This window comes from Scyliorhinus torazame, chromosome 3 (assembly GCF_047496885.1).
Source record: "Scyliorhinus torazame isolate Kashiwa2021f chromosome 3, sScyTor2.1, whole genome shotgun sequence".
NCBI classification, from domain to species: domain Eukaryota; kingdom Metazoa; phylum Chordata; class Chondrichthyes; order Carcharhiniformes; family Scyliorhinidae; genus Scyliorhinus; species Scyliorhinus torazame.
Window position 1 is genome coordinate 32576792 of NC_092709.1, and position 21049 is coordinate 32597840.

The window sequence follows — 21049 nt, forward strand, 5'->3', positions numbered from 1 at the left end:
CTTGTTAAAAGCATAGACACCAGAATAGGCCAGTTGGGCCAAATGTGTTTGTGCCATACATCTATGTACTGTTGTCTACTCCATATTGCAACATTTTTGAATATGTAAACTTTTAAATGTCATAGTCTTAATACGTGTTACAATGCAAAGACTACCTTTACAAGTTTGGTAACAACATAAATGGGAAAATGCTTGCCTCAGTCTGATCAAGTTGAATAATAACCTTGAATTGACCGTCAATAAAACATAGTTATGTAAAGTGTAGACATTTGTGACATGGGTAACAATTTGTTTAATCTTAAAATTCAAAACAATGGAGAGAAGATAGTGGTTTTTAAAAATTAAATTGATGTTGCCTTTAGTAAACACAATATATTGACAAATTTACATGTGAATGTTTTGTTCTTGCAAGAACCCGAAGAAGGCAGCGCAGTGGTTAACACTGTTGCTTCACAGCGCCAGGCGCCCAGGTTTGATTCCCGGCTTGGGTCACTGTCGGTGTGGAGTCTGCACGTTCTCCCTGTGTCTGCATGGGTTTCCTCCAGATGCTCCGCTTTCCTCCCACAAGTCCTGAAAGACCTGTTTGTTAGGTGAATTGGACATTCTGAATTCTCCCTCCATGTACCCGAACAGGCGTCGGAATGTGGCGACTAGGGAATTTTCACAGTAACTTCATTGCAGTGTTAATGCAAGCCTACTTGTGACACTAATAAAGATTATTATTATTATTCTAAAAAATATGTGGCGGAAAAGCTGAAACGCTGAAAATCGTGGCATTTGGTTTGTCTGCTGTCAAATAATAGAAACTAATAGAACATATCACATTCCATTGCACTTTTTTCACAATGCATCAATCTCGATAATGTTGGTTTTAACTGAATTTGTATGGAAGCATTACTTGTGAGCAGCAGGAAATGAGAGGAAGGAGCTTGGTTTAAATCGCTTTGACTAAAGTACTGATCTGAAATATTTGACGACATTTTCAAACTTGGATGAAAGGCAGGAGTAGAATAGGTGAGGTAGGTTGAGGAGCAGTAATTTAGAAACTACTGACCTTTGAATAAGGTAAGATGGAAGAGGTACAGAGGTTGAATAAGAAAAGGCACAATCAGTCTTAATTTTAAAACAGGACGTGTATTTGAGGTCAATAGTTCAGAAGAGCACCAGCTGTAGTAATGTTAGCATGTATTCATATCCATTTACTAAACTATAACTATTTTAGTTGGTTCACAAAGGGTAACTATTTTACCCTTTGGGAATTGTTGGGGAAGTGGTGGAAAGATTTCCAAGCTGATTATCAACCGTTGAACCGTGTTGAATGTTCCTTCCCTGGCCCAATAACTCCTGGCATTGTACTCAAATCTGGAGCTTCTGGTCCAACGGTAGGGGTGCTACCACTGCACCAAAAGGCCTCCGATAGCTGTAGCAATGATCAGACAGAGGAGAGACATTGAAAGCCAGAGGTGAGAGAAAGGTTAAGTCAAGTATATGATATTTGAGGAACTACTTAATATGAATTGCAGAATGAGCTAGGTTGTGAAATGCCTGTGAATAGCATGCTGACACTCGCTGTTAAATGATACTATTTTCAATTTGGGGAACTACATAATACATTATAATCATGAATTGCAGAATTGGTTAGGTTTGCAAAACACCTGTAAATAACATACCAACACTCAATGTTAACCCATATAGTATTTACGGTATAGAAAAAGGCCACTTGGTTCACCAGCTTCTGTTTATGCCCCGTGTGAGCCTCTTCTTACTCTGTTTTCAAACCAAATCCTTCTATTTCTTTCTCCCTCTTATTTATCTTGCTTTCTTTTAAGTGCACATATGCTGGTCGCCTAAACTAGTTCTTGTGGTAGTAACATTCACATTCTAACCATTCTCTCGGTAAGGAAAGTTCCCCTGAATTCCTGATTAGATTTTTTAGTGCCTGTCTTATATTTATAGCTCCTAGTTCTGATTATCGTCTCAAGTAGAAGCTCTTCTTAGCTACATCTAGCCTATCAAATCCTTTTGACAATATTGAATTATTTACCCGTCAGTGTGGCCTCAATAAAACTCTAGATGGATTTGTAGGTATAGTATTATTTATTTTAACCAACTTGCAAGGCTGACTAGCTCCACAGAGATTCAGAACACAGAAGCTATCTCCTGAAACCCTAGAGCCGAGTGAGGTCGGAGACAAAGAAATCTCTGCAAATACATTCAAATGGCATCCAGTTTCACAAACCAGGTTCCCATAGGTCATCCTATACACCTCCTGACCTGGCCGTATATCCTGATTGGCTCACTTTGCATTCCTGAACCCTGGGCTTCTTGTTACCCAGCATCCTTTTCCCCAACCTTGCCATGCTTTCTGAATTCCTTTGTCCTTTGTGAACTCACTACTATCTACATTACTGCAACTAATATTTGAACTAACTATTTTATATCATTCGTTTGTTCAATTCCTCATTCCCTCCTTTTACCATTTCATGATAACCTATCTGTCCAACCCGTAGCTACGGCCCCTCATCTAAGAAGATTTGTTGCTGCATTTCCAATTCCTGTTGCAGCCCCCTGTCATCCGCTGCACCCTCGTGGATCCTAACAGCCACGATTCTAGGGGCGTCTGTCTGTTCCAGTGCACCCTGCATTTTACCCAGGATTCCCTCAGTCCTAAATGAATTAAGTATATTTCCTGATGACCTACGTTCTAGTTGCACTTCCCTTCTGACACACCCCGTCCTTTCTCTAGTCCCCCTCTCTCTCTCACAACCTCTTCCTACCCTCTCCTGACGGTCTGACTTTACCTTTATGGCACCAATCTTAACACATCCAAAATCAAATTTACATGTACTCCATAAACAAGGCAATGTCCATGCAATGTTCCCTTCCCATCGCCGGGACCGGTGCAATTGCTTCTTGAGTCCTGCATTGTCCGTTAACCTGATGACCTTCCATGAGTCGTTACCATGTCCTCGTATATGGGGACGTCACCTCTGCATAAGTGAAATGTCCTTGTGGTTTGGTTGGGGTTACAGGTGTGGATGATATTTCCCTTTTCCATTTCCGTCGCCGATGTCACTCCAAGCGAGGCGAGACCGAAGATTACACAGGCGGTGCGTAGCCACCCCATCATGCTCCATACCTGTAAAACAACGCTGGGGAAGGGAGGCAGGTTAATCTGTCCAATGAAATGAGGCCCGTTATCAGAACTTAACTGAGCTGGTATGCCGTACCGGGGAATGATTTCCCGCATCAAAACTTTAACCACAGTAGCAGCTTTATTATCGGTAGTCGGATACGCCTCAACCCATCTGCTGAACACATCCACAATGACCAAAACATATTTATAACATTGACACCTTTACAACTCAATGTAATCCATTTAGAGCATCTCAAAGGAACCACTGGGCAACGGTGTTTGCCCCATACCACAAGGGATACCTGTGCCGGTGTTATACTGCTGACAAATCAAACACCGATTGCTGATACTCTGGGCCAGCCCCTGCATTTTAGGGTGCCACCAAGTGTCCAGCAACAAATTACTAGTCCCCCGTGCCCCACAATGAGTTGCAAAGTGTGCACATTTGATGACCCATAAAGCCAGTACCTCAGACCTACAAGTCTGATGTGCTGGCGTGGTCCATAAAGAGGAAACAGAATCATATGTACAACCTAACCGTTTCCACGTTTGTTTATCACTCTCAGGAGCGTCCTCCTGTAACCTTATGACGTCTTGGATGGTTGGCATTGGCTTGTCAGAGGCAGACCTATTTATTGCAGAACGTTTAGTCTGACCTAACATTTGAGGCACCATCACTTGCTGAATTTGTGCGGCTGTCCGCGCTGCACAATCTGCTCGTTCATTACCAACGTCAACTGGGGACTTACCGTTTGTATGGGCAGCGCATTTAATGATGGAAATCTGCGCGGGCATAAGGAGAGCCTGCAGTAGGTCATTAACTAAACCCCGGTGGGATATTTCCGTGCCGGCCGAGGTAAGGAATCCCCTTTTCTTCCAGAGCTGTGGGTTGACATATTCCAAAACGTCACGTCCCACGTGATGCTGAAGTCGAGTGTTAATCGTTTAAGGGACCTCAAAATATTTTATGGAAGTGCCGTCTGGCATGACTTGAAGTGCGTACTCTGTTGGGTCTGAATGATCCACTGCCCTCCTTACCATAGGCCCCACATCCTTGGCATGGTACTGGTCGTGGACCTGACGTTGAGGGCCTACAGAAGCTGACTGTGGCCATAAATGTGGTGGTATTGTAACAAAATCGGCTGTACCTTCTTTTCCCGTGACTGTGGCTGTAATCTTGACTGGCCATTCGGTCCCAATTAACGGACGGTATTTGTCCTCCAACTCCCTGTTCTGTCCGGTTCTGTCATAGGCCAGGGTAACGTGGTGCAGTGAATGTTCAATGTCTAACATCCACCACTGGGGTGTGATAGAAATATAGCACTGTTGTCTCATCCTCCATGATTGAACCGTTAGCCCTTCGTCTCCGCACTATAGCTGGAAGATACACAGTAAATCCCGGGCCAACAAGTCACAGTCCAAACCAGTAGTCACCACAAACTGATGACCTGCAGACTTATTCTCATAAGTGACTGTCACAGGTTCAGAAATAGGATACTCACACACCTGTCCTTGGGGCCCCGACAAATGCTGGGTGTGGTCGGATAGTGGTAGTCGCAGTTCTGATTGCACCGAAGACATGGCTGCTCCAGTGTCGATTACAAATGGGTAATGTTGATCTCCTATCTGCAGAGAAATAATAGGTTCCCTGTCCGATTGGAGAGTCCTTATGACTAAATTAGCTAGTCAATCTTGTGTTGGGAAAGGGTTTGCCTGGGAGAAGTCGGTGTACCTCGTCTGTCCTCCCCTTGGTGGGTACTCCCTCGTTTGGGTCGGGTAGTCTTCCTGATGGCAGTGATCTGTACGGCCACAATTAAAACATGCATTGTTCCCTCTATATCTGCGCCATCCTCTTTCCCCAGTAGACCAATGGCCCCTCAGAGGGGGCGGCAGTTGTAAAGCTGTTGGTGCATATGGTGGACCATAAAGAGGGGCTGAAGGTCCATTTGGGTGGGTTTGATATCCTCCCCCGTGTTGATCCACCCACCTAAGGTCACAATATTGGGGTTCCAGCTGGTAAGCCACTGTATCTGCCGCTGGTTGGGGTCTCAGATCATCCTTTTTCATTACATACTCAGTCTTAATCTTTGTAACTGAGCCTCCTTCCTGGCCTACACCCTCCTTCCAATAAAATCTGACTGCCCGGGCCATCTGGGAAGGGTTGTTCTCTGTCCAATTCATGTTATTACATTTCACGGCAGTAGCCACGGATGGTGGTAGGCAATGCATTAACATGGCACAATATTGAGGGGAATTCTGACCATTTTGGTACAGCAAGTCGCCTGACTGCCCACGGTAGATTTCATGAAAACATTCCAGAAATTCCTCTGGCTCCTCAGTCTTTTTAGGTTTGAGGTCTAAGATAGCAGAGATGTTTATGGGCTTTTGAAATGTGGCATTCAACGCATTCAGGATTTGTGCCCGTCTATCATCGTCCAAGGCATGGGCTTGCTGAAGTGCGGCATGGCTAGCATAATTCAAGTGGTTGAGGTGACTGCGGTACTCTGCTGGGGTTAAAGGCTGCTGGACTAGGGCCCAGAGGTCCCTAGAATCAGCTTGATAAACTGAGATGGTCGTTCTCAGATAGTCCACGAAAGCAGCAGGAGATTTCCTCCTGTCTGGGTTTGCAGGCAGAATAGCCATCATCTCACTGGGTCTCCATGGGAAATAAAGGTCTATCGTGGGCTGGGCTGCTGCTGTTGCAGCATCAGGTTTGGGTATTTTCCTAATCGGCAACTGTCTCAAGAGTCTCACTAGGAGGTGCTTTAGCAGATTCCTCTGGCTCTTCAAAGACTTTGACGTCCTTCCCTTCCGATAGGGGGAGCTCCGGCTCCTCAAAACCATTCCCGTCCTCTTTCTTTGTTGTTATACTTTTCTGTCCTACCATATCAGTGTTAAGGGATCTAGGTTGTATGCGTAATTGTTTCTGGATAGGATCAGGCCCCTCTCTCATTGTCCGAGATCGGGTCCTCGAGCTAACTGGGCTTGTGGAACAGAGCTCCCCTTCTCTAACAGACGGTGAAGGTGCAGATGTAGGACCCAAACTATCAACCAAAGGGACTGGAGAGGCTGGCATGATTTGAATCTGGGGAGCAGTGACTGGATATAAATTATGATACCCTGGTGGTTCTGGAATTAGTGCAGAGAATGCTACTGGTGCAGTCGGGACTCTACCCGACATGGTCCAATTTTCTAGGTCACTATCTGCCTCTGTCAATGCAAGGCCAGCCATTGAACTACGTACCCCTTTTTTAAAAACTCGAGTCTGCCCCGCTAGGTGTCTCCCTCTCTTTACTTGCGAGTTTTTTGAATGCACGCTCCTTTTTCAAGATCTCCAGAGTTTTTTGGTTCCCCCCCTTCACTAATTGGAATCCCCATTTTAAGGGCATTTTCCTGCCTACTTGATAACATGATCTTATACCTCCTCTTGACAATATTGTCTCCATAATCTTTGGCTTTCATACTTTGGCTCTTTTTCCAGATTTCACCCTAAATTTTCTTCATGATGTCCAGATCTTTAGTACCCCCTAGTGGCCATTCGTCACCCAATTTCTTAAAGTTGCTGACATTTTTCTAAAATCCCTCGCTTTTTCTGGATAAATATCACATAATATTTGCAATGAACTGTTTGGATCACTCGTGTTATCCAAGCAATTCCCCATAATCTCAAACTAGTCCTCAAGACTGCGTTGTTCGCCACTACAGTCCAAGGATAGCTTAATCAACTATAGTTTCAAAACACAAGTGGAACTGAACCATCCTTCCGTGTCCCATCAATTCCCCAATCAAAAACACACGTGGAACTGAACCATCCTTCCGATGTCCCATCAACTCCCCAATCAAAAACACACATGGAACTGAACCATCCTTCCGATGTCCCATCAATTCCCCAATCAAAAACGCACGTGGAACTGAGCCATCTTTCCGATGTCTCATCAATTCCCCAATTAACCCAAAACTGAACTATCAATATTATGATATCCCATCAGTTTAATTTTCTAATCCCCAGACTGACCTTTTATTTTGTCGAGACGATCTTTCCGTACCAACCTCGAGTGATCAGACCATGAGAAGAGGGGAAAATCAATGTGGTCATTTTCCAGCTACACACATTGTGGGCCCATTTCCACTTTCCTTGTCCAACAGCAGTCTAATTCTGATTTCGCAGCTGGCCGGTGACCGTCTGGAGAAATCCCGGGTTTCGGCACCAAATGACAATATTGAATTCTTTACCCATCAGTCTGGCCTCAATAAAACTCGAGATGGATTTGTAGGTATAGTATTATTTATTTTAACCAACTTGCAAGGCTGACTCGCTCCACAGAGATTCAAAACACAGAAGCTGTCTCCTGGAACCCTAGAACCGAGTGAGGTCGGAGACAAAGAAATCTCAGCAAATACATTCAAATGGCATCAGGTTTCACATACAAGATTCCCATAGGTCATCCTATACATCTCCTGACCTGGCCATATATCCTGATTGGCTCACTTCGCATTCCTTAATCCTGGGCCTATTGGATTGGATTTGTTTATTGTCACATGTACCGAGGTACAGTGAAAAGTATTTTTCTGCGAGCAGCTCAACAGATCATTAAGTACATGAGAAGAAAAGGGAATAAAAGAAAATACATAATAGGGCAACCCAACATATACAATGTAACTACATAAGCACTGGCATCGAATGAAGCATACAGGGTGTAGTGTTAATGAGGTCAGTCCATAAGAGGGTCATTTAGGAGTCTGGTAACAGTGGGGAAGAAGCTGTTTTTGAGTCTGTTCGTGCGTGTTCTCAGACTTCTGTATCTCCTGCCCGATGGAAGAAGTTGGAAGAAAGTAAGCCGGGTGGGAGGGATCTTTGATCATGCTGCCCGCTTTCCCCAGGCAGCGGGAGGTGTAGATGGAGTCAATGGATGGGAGGCAGGTTTGTGTGATAGACTGGGCGGTGTTCACGACTCTCTGAAGTTTCTTGCGGTCCTGGGCCGAGCAGTTGCCATACCAGGCTGTGATGCAGCCCGATAGGATGCTTTCTATGGTGCATCAGTAAAAGTTGGTAAGGGTTAATGTGGACATGCCGAATTTCCTTAGTTTCCTGAGGAAGTATAGGCGCTGTTGTGCTTTCTTGGTGGTAGCGTCGACGTGGGTGGACCAGGACAGATTTTTGGAGATGTGCACCCCTAGGAATTTGAAACTGCTAACCATCACCACGGCCCTGTTGATGCTGACAGGGGTGTGTACAGTCCTTTGCTTCCTGAAGTCAATTACCAGCTCTTTAGTTTTGCTGGCATTGAGGGAGAGATTGTTGTCGCTACACCACTCCACTAGGTTCTCTATCTCCCTCCTGTATTCGGACTCGTCGTTATTCGAGATCCGGCCCACTATGGTCGTATCGTCAGCAAACTTGTAGATGGAGTTGGAACCAAGTTTTGCCACGCAGTCGTGTGTGTACAGGGAGTAGAGTAGGGGGCTAAGTACGCAGCCTTGCGGGGCGCCGGTGTTGAGGACTATTGTGGAGGAGGTGTTGTTGTTCATTCTTACTGATTGTGGTCTGTTGGTCAGAAAATCGAGGATCCAGTTGCAGAGTGGGGAGCCAAGTCCTAGGTTTTGGAGCTTTGATATGAGCTTGGCTGGGATTATGGTGTTGAAGGCAGAGCTGTAGTCAATAAATAGGAATCTAATGTAGGAGTCCTTGTTTTCGAGATGCTCTAGGGATGAGTGTAGGGCCAGGGAAATGGTATCTGATGTGGACCAGTTGCAGCGGTATGCGAATTGCAGTCGATCAAGGCATTCTGTGAGTATGGAGGTGATGCGCTTCATGATCAACCTCTCAAAGCACTTAATTACGACTGAAGTCAGGGCCACTGGTCGGTAGTCATTGAGGCACGTTTGCTGGTTCTACCGGTATGATGGTGGTCTTCTTGAAGCAGGTGGGAACCTTGGAGTGGAGTAGGGACAGGTTAAAGATGTCCGCGAATACCACTGCCAGCTGGCCCGCGCAGGCTCGGAGTGCACGACCAGGGATCCCGTCGCCTTCTGAGGGTTCACTTTCAGGAAGGCCAGTCTGACTTCGGAAGCTGTGATGGTGGGTATGGGTGAATTATGGGCTGCTGGGGCACTCGACAGCGAATTGTTGGTTACCTGCTCGAACCGAGCATAGAATGCATTGAGTTCATCGGGGAGGGGTGCGCTGTTGCCAGAGATACTGCTCAGCTTCGCTTTGCAACCCGTTATGTTGTTTAGTCCTTGCCACAACCGCCGAGAGTCTGTGACTCTAGCTTGGTTTGATATTCTCTCTTGGCATCTCGGATGGCTTTGCGGAGGTCGTACCTGGATTTCTTGTATAGGTCAGTGTCGTCTGACTTGAATGCCTCAGATCTGTCCTTCAGTAGGGAGTCAATCTCGCGATTGAGCCATGGTTTCCGGTTGGGGAACGCACGTACTGCTTTCTTTGGCACGCAGTCGACCACACATTTGCTGATGAAGTCTGTGACGGTGGTGGCATACTCATTTAAGTTGATCGCTGAGTTCTTAAATATGGAGCAGTCCACTGTCTATAAGCAGTCACGTAAGAGCTCTTCTGTCTCCTCGGACCAGCACTGCACAACCTTCTTAGCTGGATTCTCCCGCTTGAGTTTCTGCTTGTATGCGGGGAGAAGGAGATCCGTCTTATGGTCTGATTTCCCAAAGTGCGGTCGGGGGTTGGAAGGGTAGGCGCCCTTGATTTTTGAGTAGCAGTGGTCAAGAGTGTTGTCGCCCCTGGTGGGACAGGAGATGTGCTGGTGGAATTTTGGCAGTACACTCTTGAGGTTGGCCTTGTTGAAGTCTCCGGCCACGATGAACAAGGCCTCCAGGTGTTCTGTTTCACAGTTGTTTATTACTGTGTATAGTTCGTCCAGCGCCTTCCTCACTTCTGCCTGGGGTGGGATGTAGACCGCTGTGATCATGGCTGAAGTGAACTCACGTGGACGATAATATGGGCGGCACTTCACGGTCAGGTATTCCAGGTCTGGGAGCAGTAGGTCGCCAGAGTCGCCACATCCGAGCACCAGGAGTTCATGAGGAGGCAAACCCCTCCACCCTTCGCTTTGCCTGATGATGCCGTGCGGTCCGCCCGGTGAATTGAGAAGCCTTCAGGTTGTATGGCACAGTCCGGTGAGGCAGGGGTGAGCCATGTCTCTGTGAAACAGAGCACACAGCAGTCTCTTACTTCCCTCTGAGGTAAGTCTGGCGTTAAGTTCATCCAGCTTGTTTTCGATCGCTTGGACGTTTGCCAGGAGTATGCTGGGGAGAGGGGTCTTGAAACCGCGTTGCTTCAGAACTGCAAACCGCCGCGTTCCCTTGCTTCCTCCCCCGCTTCCTCTTGTTACCCAGCAATCCTTTTCCCCATCCTCCTTGCCATGCTTTCTGAATTCCTTTGTCCTTTGTGAACTCATTACAATCTACATTACTGTAACTAATATTTGAACTAACTATTTTATATCATATTCGCTTGTTCAATTCCTCACTTTCATATCTTCAACATATCTAATCAGGTATTACGGACAGTAGGGGCTTTAATTTAAACAGGCTTGATTTCTCCACTCCCCACCGATCCATAAACAGAAAACTGATTTGATTTCGATTTCCCCTTTTAAGTGGTGGTATATTTTCCCAAACTCCTTAGTTTTGGTGTGATCCAATTTTTATCAACAACTCAAAAGCAAACTGGAGATAGGTTAAAATTAAAGAGGTAGTTCATTTTACACACTTTTTAAAATATATTTTATTAAAGTTTTCAAACACAATTTTTCCACCTTACAAATCAACATAAAAGATAACACAACTAATAAGTAACATTATTTAAATAAAATAGTGAACTGGCAAAGTAACAAAAAATAGTGCTCCCCCCCCCCCCCGGGCTGCTGCTGCTGACGAACTATTTTCCCTTAACGTTCCGCGAGATATTCGAGGAACGGTTGCCACCGCCTGGAGAACCCCTGAGCCGATCCTCTCAGCGCAAACTTCATCCGTTCCAGTTTTATGAACCCTGCCATGCCGTTTATCCAGGCCTCCACGCCGGGGGGTTTCGCTTCCTTCCACATGATTAAGATCCTTCGCCGGGCTACCAGGGACGCAAAGGCCAGAATATCGGCTTCTTTTGCCTCCTGCACTCCCGGCTCTTCCGCTACCCCAAATATAGCTAACCCCCAGCCTGGCTTGACCCGGACCTTCACCACCTTTGAAATCACTCTTGCCACTCCCCTCCAGTACTCATCCAGTGCCGGACACGACCAGAACATATGTGTGTGGTTCGCCGGGCTTCCCAAGCACCTGTCCTCCACTCCGAAGAACCTGCTCAGCCTTGCTCCCATCATGTGTGCTCTGTGTAGAACCTTGAATTGTATCAGGCTAAGCCTGGCACACGAGGAAGAGGAATTTACCCTACTTAGGGCATCTGCCCACAGACCCTCCTCAATCTCCTCCCCCAGCTCTTCTTCCCATTTTCCCTACAGCTCCTCTACCAGCGCCTCCCCCTCGTCTCTCATCTCCTGATATATTTCGGACACTTTGCCCTCCCCGACCCATACCCCGGAAATCACTCTATCCTGGATCCCCTGTGTCGGGAGCAGCGGAAATTCCCTCACCTGTTGCCTCGTAAACGCCCTCACTTGCATGTATCTAAAGATATTTCCCGGGAGCAACTCATACTTTTCCTCCAGCGCTCCCAGGCTCGCAAACTCCCCGTCAATAAACAAGTCTCTCAATCTCCTAATTCCTGCCCGATGCCAGCTCTGGAACCCTCCATCCATCCTTCCTGGGACAAACCTATGGTTATTCCTGATTGGGGACCACACCGTGGCACCCGTCACCCCCTATGTTGCCTCCATTGCCCCCAGATCCTTAAGGTTGCCACCGCCACTGGGTTCGTGGTATACCTTTTCGGGGAGAGCAGTAGCGGCGCCGTCACCAGCGCCTTTAGGCTCGTTCCTTTATAGGACGCCATCTCCAGCCTCTTCCACGCCGCCCCCTCTCCCTCCCTCATCCACTTGCAAACCATCGCCACATTGGCAGCCCAATAGTAGTCGTCCAGATTCGGCAACGCCAGTCCCCCTCTGTCCCTGCTGTGCTGCAGGAACCCCCTCTTTACCCTCGGGATCGTCCCTGCCCACACGAAACTCATAACACTCCTATCTCTTTTATTAAAAAAGGCCTTAGTAATCAAAATGGGGAGACATTGAAACACAAAAAGAAACCTTGGGGGGGGGGGGGGGGGGAGGGAAACCATCATCTTGACCGCCTGCACTCTGCCCGCCAGTGAGAGCGGCAGCATATCCCACCTCTTGAAATCCTCCTCCATCTGCTCCACCAGCCGCGTCAGATTTAGTTTGTGTAGAGTTCCCAGCTCTTGGCTACCTGAATCCTCAAATATCGGAAGCTCCTTTCCACTCTCCTTAACGGCAGGCCGTCTATCCCTCTTCCCTGATCCCCAGGGTGTACTACGAGAAGCTCACTCTTCCCCATATTAAGCCTGTATCCCGAAAAATCTCCAAACTCCCTCAATATCTGCATAACCTCTGTCATCCCCTCCACAGGAACCGCCACATACAGCAGTAGGTCATCTGCGTAGAGTGACACTCTGTGTTCCTCTCCCCCTCTAACCACCCCCCTCCATTTCCTAGAGTCTCAACGCTATGGCCAGTGGTTCAATTGCCAGCATGAACAGTAATGGGGACAGGGGGCACCCCTGCCTTGTTCCCCTATGTAACCGAAAATACTCCGATCTCTGCCGATTTGTGACTACACTTGCCACTGGGGCCCCATAGAGGAGTTTGACCCAACTGACAAACCCCTCCCCGAACCCAAACCTCCTCAACACCTCCCATAAATACTCCCACTCTACCCTATCGAATGCCTTCTCTGCATCCATCGCTGCCACTATCTCTGCCTCCCCCTCTGCTGGGGGCATCATTATCACCCCCAACAGCCGTCACGCGTTGACATTCAATTGTCTCCCCTTTACAAACCCTGTCTGGCCTTCATGCACCACCCCCAGGACACAATCCTCGATCCTCGTCGCCAGCACTTTTGCCAGCAACTTGGCGTCTACATTCAGGAGCGAGATAGGCCTATATGACCCGTATTGCAGCGGATCTTTATCTCGCTTCAGGATTATTGATATCGTCGCCTCCGACATTGTCGGGGGTAGAGTCCCCCCTTCTCTGGCCTCGTTAAAGGTTCTCGCCAGCAGCGGGGCCAACAGGTCCACATATTTCCTGTAAACTTCCACCGGGAACCCTTCTGGTCCCGGGGCCTTCCCTGCCTGCATGTTCCCCAGCCCTTTAGTCGCCTCATCCACCCCGATTGGCGCCCCCAGACCTGCCACCTCCTGCTCCTCCACCCTCGGGAACCTTAGTTGGTCCAAAAACTGTTGCATCCCCTCTTTTCCCTCCGGGTGTTGGGACCTATATAGCCTCTCATAAAAGGTCTTAAACACCTCATTTACCTTCCCTGCACTCCGCTCCGTAGTTCCCGTTTCATCCCTAACTCCCCCTATTTCCCTCGCCGCTATCCTCTTACGAAGCTGGTGGGCCAGCAGCCGGCTCGCCTTTTCCCCATATTCGTATCTCATCCCCTGTGCCTTCCTCCACTGTGCCTTTGCCTTCCCTGTGGTCAGCAGGTCAAACTCCGTCTGAAGTCTTCGCCTCTCTCTATATAGTCCTTCGTCCGGGGCCTCCGCATATCTTTTATCCACACTCAAAATCTCCCCCACTAATCTCTCCCTTTGCCCTCTTTTTTTTCTCCTTGTAAGCCCTAATGCAGATCAACTCTCCCCTAACCACCGCCTTCAGCGCTTCCCATACTACCCCCACCTGGACCTCACCATCATCATTGGCCTCCAGGTACCTCTCAATACATCCCCGCACCCTTCCACAGACCCCCTCATCCGCCAATAGTCCCACATCCAGTCGCCAGAGTGGGCGCGGTTCCCTCTCCTCTCCTAGTCCCAGATCCACCCAGTGCGGGGCATGGTCTGAAACGGCTATGGCCGAATACTCCGTTTCTGCCGCCCTCGAAATCAGTGCCCTGCTCAAAACAAAAAAATCTATCCGGGAGTATACCTTATGAACATGGGAGAAAAAGGAAAACTCTTTAGCCAACGGCCTGGCAAATCTCCACGGATCCACTCCCCCCCCCCCCCCCCCCCCCCCACCCCCCCCCCCCCCCCCCCCCCATTTGCTCCATAAACCCCCTGAGCACTTTGGCCGCTGCCAGCCTTCTTCCGGTCCTGGATCTAGACCGATCTAACCCTGGTTCCAGCACAGTATTGAAATCCCCCCATTACCAGGCTTCCTACCTCCAGGTCTGGGATACGTCCCAGCATCCGCTTCATAAATCCCGCGTCGTCCCAGTTCGAGGCATATACATTTACCAGCACGACCTCCTCTCCCTGCAATCTACCATTCACCATCACATATCTACCACCGTTGTCCACCACTATATTCCTAGCCTCGAACGACACCAGTTTCCCCACCAATATCGCCACCGCTCTATTTTTTGCGTCCAACCCTGAGTGGAACACCTGTCCCACCCATCCTTTCCTTAACCTAACCTGATCCGCCACCTTCAGATGCATCTCCTGAAGCATGACCACGTCTGACTTCAGTCCTTTTAAGTGCGCGAACACTCGGGCCCTCTTAATCGGCCCATTTAGGCCTCTCACATTCCACGTGATCAGCCGGATTGGGGGCCGCCCCCCCCCCCCCCCCCCCCCCCCCCCCCCCCCCCCCCCCGGCTAGCCATCCCCTATTCTAGGCCAGTCCCACGTCCAGGTCCCGCGCACCCACCCATCCCAACCACCTCTTCCCTTGCCAGCTCCCCCTCGCTCCCAGCAGCAGCAACCCAGTTGACCCCCCGCTCCCGGTAGATCACCATCTAGCATGGTTACTCCCCCCATGATGCTTCCGAAAGTCAGCTGACTCCAACTGACCCCGGCTTCCCCTGCTCTCTCCTTGACCCCCCCCCCCCCCCCCCGTGTGTGGAACTCTCCTCCTCCTTGCGCCTATCTTCCCGCCATCATCTCCCTAGCGCGGGGAAAAAACTCGCGCTTTCCTGGATCGGCCCCGCCCCCCATGGCGCAGCTCCCCCATTCCCCATCCCCCACCTCAGTCCCTTTTTCCACCGGTGCCCACATTTCTCGGTGTCCCCCCGTCAAGAAGAGAAAAAGCCCCGTCTATCGTCCCGATACTGTGAACCTCCCATTCCCCCATTTACATTTCTGTACATCGTCATCTCCCCCACAGCATCAGTCCCTCAGTTCTGGTCCAATTTCTCTTCTTGGATGAAGGTCCATGCCTCGTCCGACGTTTCAAAGTAGTAGTGTCTATCTTAGTGCGTGACCCACAATCGCGCCGGCTGCAGCATTCCAAACTTTATTTTCTTCCTCTGAAGCACCGCCTTGGCCCGATTAAAACTCTCTCTCCTCGCCACCTCCGCGCTCCAGTCCTGATACACTCGTATCACCGCATTCTCCCACCTGCTACTCAGTACCTTCTTAGTCCAGCTCAAAACAACCTCTGTCGGTGAAGCGGTGAAATCTCACCACTCTCGCCCTTGGTGGTTCTCCAGCCTTTGGTCTCCTCGCAAGGACCCGGTGAGCCCCTTCCACCTCCAAGGGGCCCGAGGGGGCCTCGGCTCCCATTAGCGAATGGAGCATCGTGCTCACATAAGCCCCAGCCTCAGCTCCCTCCACTCCCTCGGGGAGACCCAGAATCCGGAGGTTCTTTCTCCTCTAGCTGTTCTCCAGGACTTCGAGCCTTTCGATACACCTCTTCTGTAGCGCCTCGTGCGTCTCCATTTTTACCGCTAGGCCCAGAATCTCATCCTCGTTCTCAGCTGCCTTCGCCTTCACCCCACGGAGCTCTATCGCCTGGGCCTTTTGCGTTTCTTTTAGCCCTTCGATTGCCAATAACATCGGCGGCAGCACCTCCTTCTTTAATTCCTCCCCACACCGTCGGAGGAATTCCTGCTGGTTCGGGTGTCGTCTGGGCTCCATCCGTCGCCATCTTGCTTCTTCTCTTCTCTGCCGCTGCTCCAAAGGATCCTTCGCAATCTGGCCACTACCACCGATCCTTTCCATACACACCAGGGGGGACTCCTTACTTCATCACCCCACACTGGGTTTGGTCCGAAAAAATTTCCGTTGGGGCTCCCAAAGAGAGCCGAAAAGCCCGTTAGAACGGGAGCTGCCGAAACGTCCGGCTTAGCAGTGCATCGCCCCATTTTACACACTTAAAACACAGGAAGAGGGTTTGTTACATTGTCCACTTTTGGCATTCATACAATAATCAAGGGATAAAGAAAAGAAAGAGATACAGGGCGAAGGACACAGAGAAAATAAGAATTATTGTTTCACATGAGTCTAGAATCAAAGATCAATGATGTATTCTTTCAGAGTTGGCAGGTTGCAGACTGATGCTGGATGATACACTTTTCCAGTAGGGATGACTTCCATATTGATCTGGGCCTGTAGAGATTAATTAGTCTCGTAGGCGCTGGTTAAGATGTTCCAGTAGAAACCGTGTAGAGGGGTTCCAGACAATTAAAGCTGGACAGCTCTTGCTCGGAGCTGCTGTTTGCTAGATGGAAGATGTGGAGCTGCACACTTCAGACTGTCAAGGCAATATTACAGGTTCCAGCAGCTTGGAGGCTGGTAGTGGTGGTGGTTCAGGTGACTCCCACTTCCCCTCTGGTTTGGGGAAAAGATGTATAATCCTTGGTCTGGATTCTTGATGGGCAATGTTTTAACCATTAATAATTTAAAAAGCAATTTCAAAGTCCTTTGTAATGTCCCTTGTGCAATTCTCTTGGATTTTATCTCTGCATCAACAGGAATCATTATCACCTCTTTAGGGATAACAAAATGGCAGTTGTCCTGAGTGCCAAAAAGTTCCTTTTGTCTGAGTCCTAGCCAACAATGGCTTCAGTTTTTCTCAAGAACAAAGAACAATACAGCAGAGGAACAGGCCCTTCGGCCTTCCAAGCCTGCGCCGATCACGTAACATATCTAGACCAACTGCCTGTATCCTTCTCTACCCCATCTGTTCATGTGCCTATCCAGATAAGTCTTAAAGGTCGCTAACGTATCTGCCTCAACCACCTCACTTGACAGTGCATTCCAGGCCACCACCACCCTCTGTGTAAAACTTCCCCTGCACATCTCCACTGAACCTTCCCTACTCACCTTGAACCTGTGCCCCCTTGTAATTGTCATTTTCACCCTGGGAAAAAGCCTCCAACTGTTCACCCTATCCCTACCCCCAAATAATTTTATGTACTTCTATCAGGTCGCCTCCGTCTCTCTAGGGAGAACAATCCCAGTTTATTCAATCTCCATATAGCTAATACCCTCCATACCAGGCACAATCCTGGTAAATCTTTTCTGTACTCTCTCCAAAGCCTCCACGTCCATCTTGTAGTGAGGTGACCAGAATTGTACACAGTATTCCAAATGTGGCCGAACCAACGTTCTATATAATCGTAACACAATTTTCAAGCTTTTATACTCGATACCCAGTCCTACGAAGGCAAGCATGCCATATGCTTTCTTTACCACCATTTCCACCTGTGCTGCCACTTTTAAGGATCTATGGATCTGCACTCCCAGATCTCTCTCTATCTCTATGCTCCTGATGGTTCTGCCATTTATTTTATAGCTCCCTGAATTGGATCTAACAAAATGCATCACCTCGCATTTGTCCGGGTTAAACTCCATCTGCCATTTCTCGGCCCAATTTTTGCAGCCTATCTGTAGCCTGTTGTATTCTCTGACAATCTTCATCACTATCCGCAACTCCTGCAATCTTAGTGTCATCCGCAAACTTGCTAATCAGACCAACTATGTTTTCTTTACAATGAGCAAAGGTCCCAGAACTGATCCCTACGGAACACCACTAGTTACAGACCTCCATTCCAAAAAACACCCTTCCACTGCTCCCCTCTGTCTTCTATGGCCAAGCCAGTTCTGGATCCATCCAACTACTTCACCCCTGACCCCATGTGATCTAATCTTGGGCACCAGCCTGCCATGAGGGACATTATCAAATGATTTACTAAAGTCCAGCCCTTCCCTCGTCAGTCATTCTTGTCACCACCTCTCAAAATTCAATCTTTTAATTTGCCACGATCAGCACCCTTTTCAGTCAATATCACCACCATTTACATTCCCTTTGTATTTTTGTCCACAGCATCTTTGTCAATCTCCACCTACTGTTGGCCCTCTATCCAGCGCCCCTGCTCCAAACCCCTCTTTCCCCCTCCACCCATCCCCTCCCCTACAAAAATAGAAGTCTCATCCTATTTCCAGTTCTCTCCAACTCTGACAGTTATTCAGACTCAATGTTAGCTCTATTCTCTCCACAGATGCTGTCTGACTTGCTGAGATTGTCGAACATTTTCTGTATTTGTTGGCTTCAGTCGTAAAGCCTTTGTCCAATTTTAAAGCTTTTATAAAGTAGCCATGCCGATTATGAAAGTATAGAGGGAGGTCTTAGCTCCAAGACACAGGTCACATCTCAGCTTTCACTCATCTAGACAATGGAGCCCCAACCTGCTCGATCATTGCTAAGAGAGGTTTCCTCTCCGTTCTGGGTTCATTCTAACAAATATTTTCTGCTCCTTCTGCTGTTTTTACATATCCTTTTCATAATATGGAGACCAGAACTGTTCACAGTACTCCAAATTCGCCTAACCAAGGTTTTATATAAGGTTAACATAGCATCTCCCACAAACAGTGGGTATCCCTCCTTAAAAGCCAATTTAAAAGCCTAATGTCGACTGACTGTCATTTTCCAGTCACTTGGGACGCTGGACACATTGAGGAACAGTCCAGCTGCCTGGAGGGGGCCTCCAGGTTGAAAAGCGGGCAGGCCTAGAGGACCCACCCTCAGCTGCATCTGCAGGCCGCTCTCCCTCCACAATGGCGGCCCAACTGTTGAGGCCGTTTTTTAAAACACATTGGAGAAAGGGACTCTATTGAGCACCTTCCCAGTCACCGAAAAGGCGAGCCGATTGCTGCTTCCATGCTGGAAGGCCTCCTGTCAGCCCTCCGGTTTCGGGAACCTGACAACTGTTCTTATTTGGGTGGCACGCCCATCATCTGGCCATTAACTGGCCAATTTGGAAAAATCACAGTTGAGTGACTGTTACTCACAAAGGCATCCATCTGAATGTGGCGGCAGATTCTGAAGCCACAGGGAAAATCCTGATTATAGTTTCCAAGAAGTGTGTGGCATCCTTATTTCACCTCCGACTTATCTACATTGATGTTCCTTTGCCAGTTACACTCCCATTTTGAACATTGTATGAATGTCGTCCTCTATTTTGATACAGTGCCATCCTTAACCAGTTTGCTACCCATTCTTCTTGCCCACTGAACGTACATATTTTGACCTCTTCCTTGAGCCTACTACGCGGAACTTATGCAGGCTGCCCCCCCCCCCCCTTAACAAGTTTGCTACCCATTCTGCTCCTTCTCCCTGACCGTACATGTTCTAACCTCTGCCTTTTATTCTGAGTAAGAAGTCCATTATTGTGCATAAGCTAGTCCGTCTATGTTTTCCTGGATTTGTTCTCCCTCCCTTTTTTAAATATATGAATTTTATTAGCTGGAAGCCAGTCCTCTGGCACTATCCTTTTTCAATAAATTATTATGTATAATAGTGTCTCTGCTATCTCTTCATAAGTGCAGATCCGGACCAGGTGCTCGATTACTTTATTTTTAACTTTCCTTTTATCTCAAATGTCTTCATTTTAGGCATCCGGATGTCAGTGTGGCATGGCCAAGGGTCAGGGCCTGAGGGGGTCCATGCCCATGAAAGAACAGTGGAGGGAGGGGGTATGAAGGGTGCTGGTCAGGCAAACAGGGGCTTCTGGCAGGTAGGTGGAGGGGGTGGGGGTCCGAAAGTGAGGGGGCCTGTAAGGGGCTGTGGGGACCCCACAGACATCATAGCGGGGTGTCTTCACTTGGGGGAGATGTGTGCACACTTGCACTGGCACCCTGACAGTGCGCCTGTTGGTTTGGCAGTGCCACCTGGGCACCTTGGCAGTGCCAGGGCAGCAGTTCCAAGGTGCCTGTTTTCCAGGGGGCTACCCTGCACTATCCCTGGCCATCCAGGGGCCTCCGAGGGCCTGGGAGACCCCCGGATGCTGTTCAGCCTAGTCCACGTTTATGTGAACGGCACCCGGCTGCAGCCTCTCTGAGGAGGCCAATAGATACCGAGTAAGTAGGCCTTGAGTAGGTTTAAGGCCTACTTATGTGAGCACGGCTTGGTCCCACCCATTGTGGGCGGATTCCTCATCCTGACGCCTAGCAGGATTTGGATAGATCCCGCGAGGTGTCGTGGCTGTTGGGTAACCCGCGGAGGCTTCACCCATCGCACCCCATTGTTTTTGATTCCTTCTAATCCAATGTCCACGATGTCAGGCTCTCACGAGGCAAACTAACTAATATTTCTGCCATTTCACTGTCACTACCTGAATTTATTGTGTATGCACCATACCTGTCCTGATTTTTTTTCTTTAACTATTTAATAATAATAATCTTTAGTGTCACAAGTAGGCTTACATTAACACTGAAGTTACTGTGCAAAGCCCCTAGTCACCACATTCTGGCACCTGTTCGGGTACACTGAGGGAGAATTCAGAATGTCCACATAACGTAATAGCACGTCTTTCGGGACTTGTGGGAGGAAACCGGAGCGCACGGAGAATGCTATAGCATACTTTGCTGTTTCATTATAATATTTTAAGTTTATCTTTTCTTTGCCTTCAAATTGTTTTTTTTAAACTTCTTTCCTAACCGTTCCATTTTCTTTTTGTCATCTTTTAATTTGTTGCCTATGTATGGTGTATGACTTTTCCCTTTGTTTCAATTTTCCC

General features: G+C 48.3%; 1 protein-coding gene across 1 annotated transcript in view; it reads left to right on the top strand.

Annotated features, from left to right (window-relative positions):
- Window positions 1–21049, top strand: part of wfs1b (Wolfram syndrome 1b (wolframin)) — a 54443-nt gene that overhangs the window by 11729 nt on the left and 21665 nt on the right. The window lies entirely within an intron of this gene.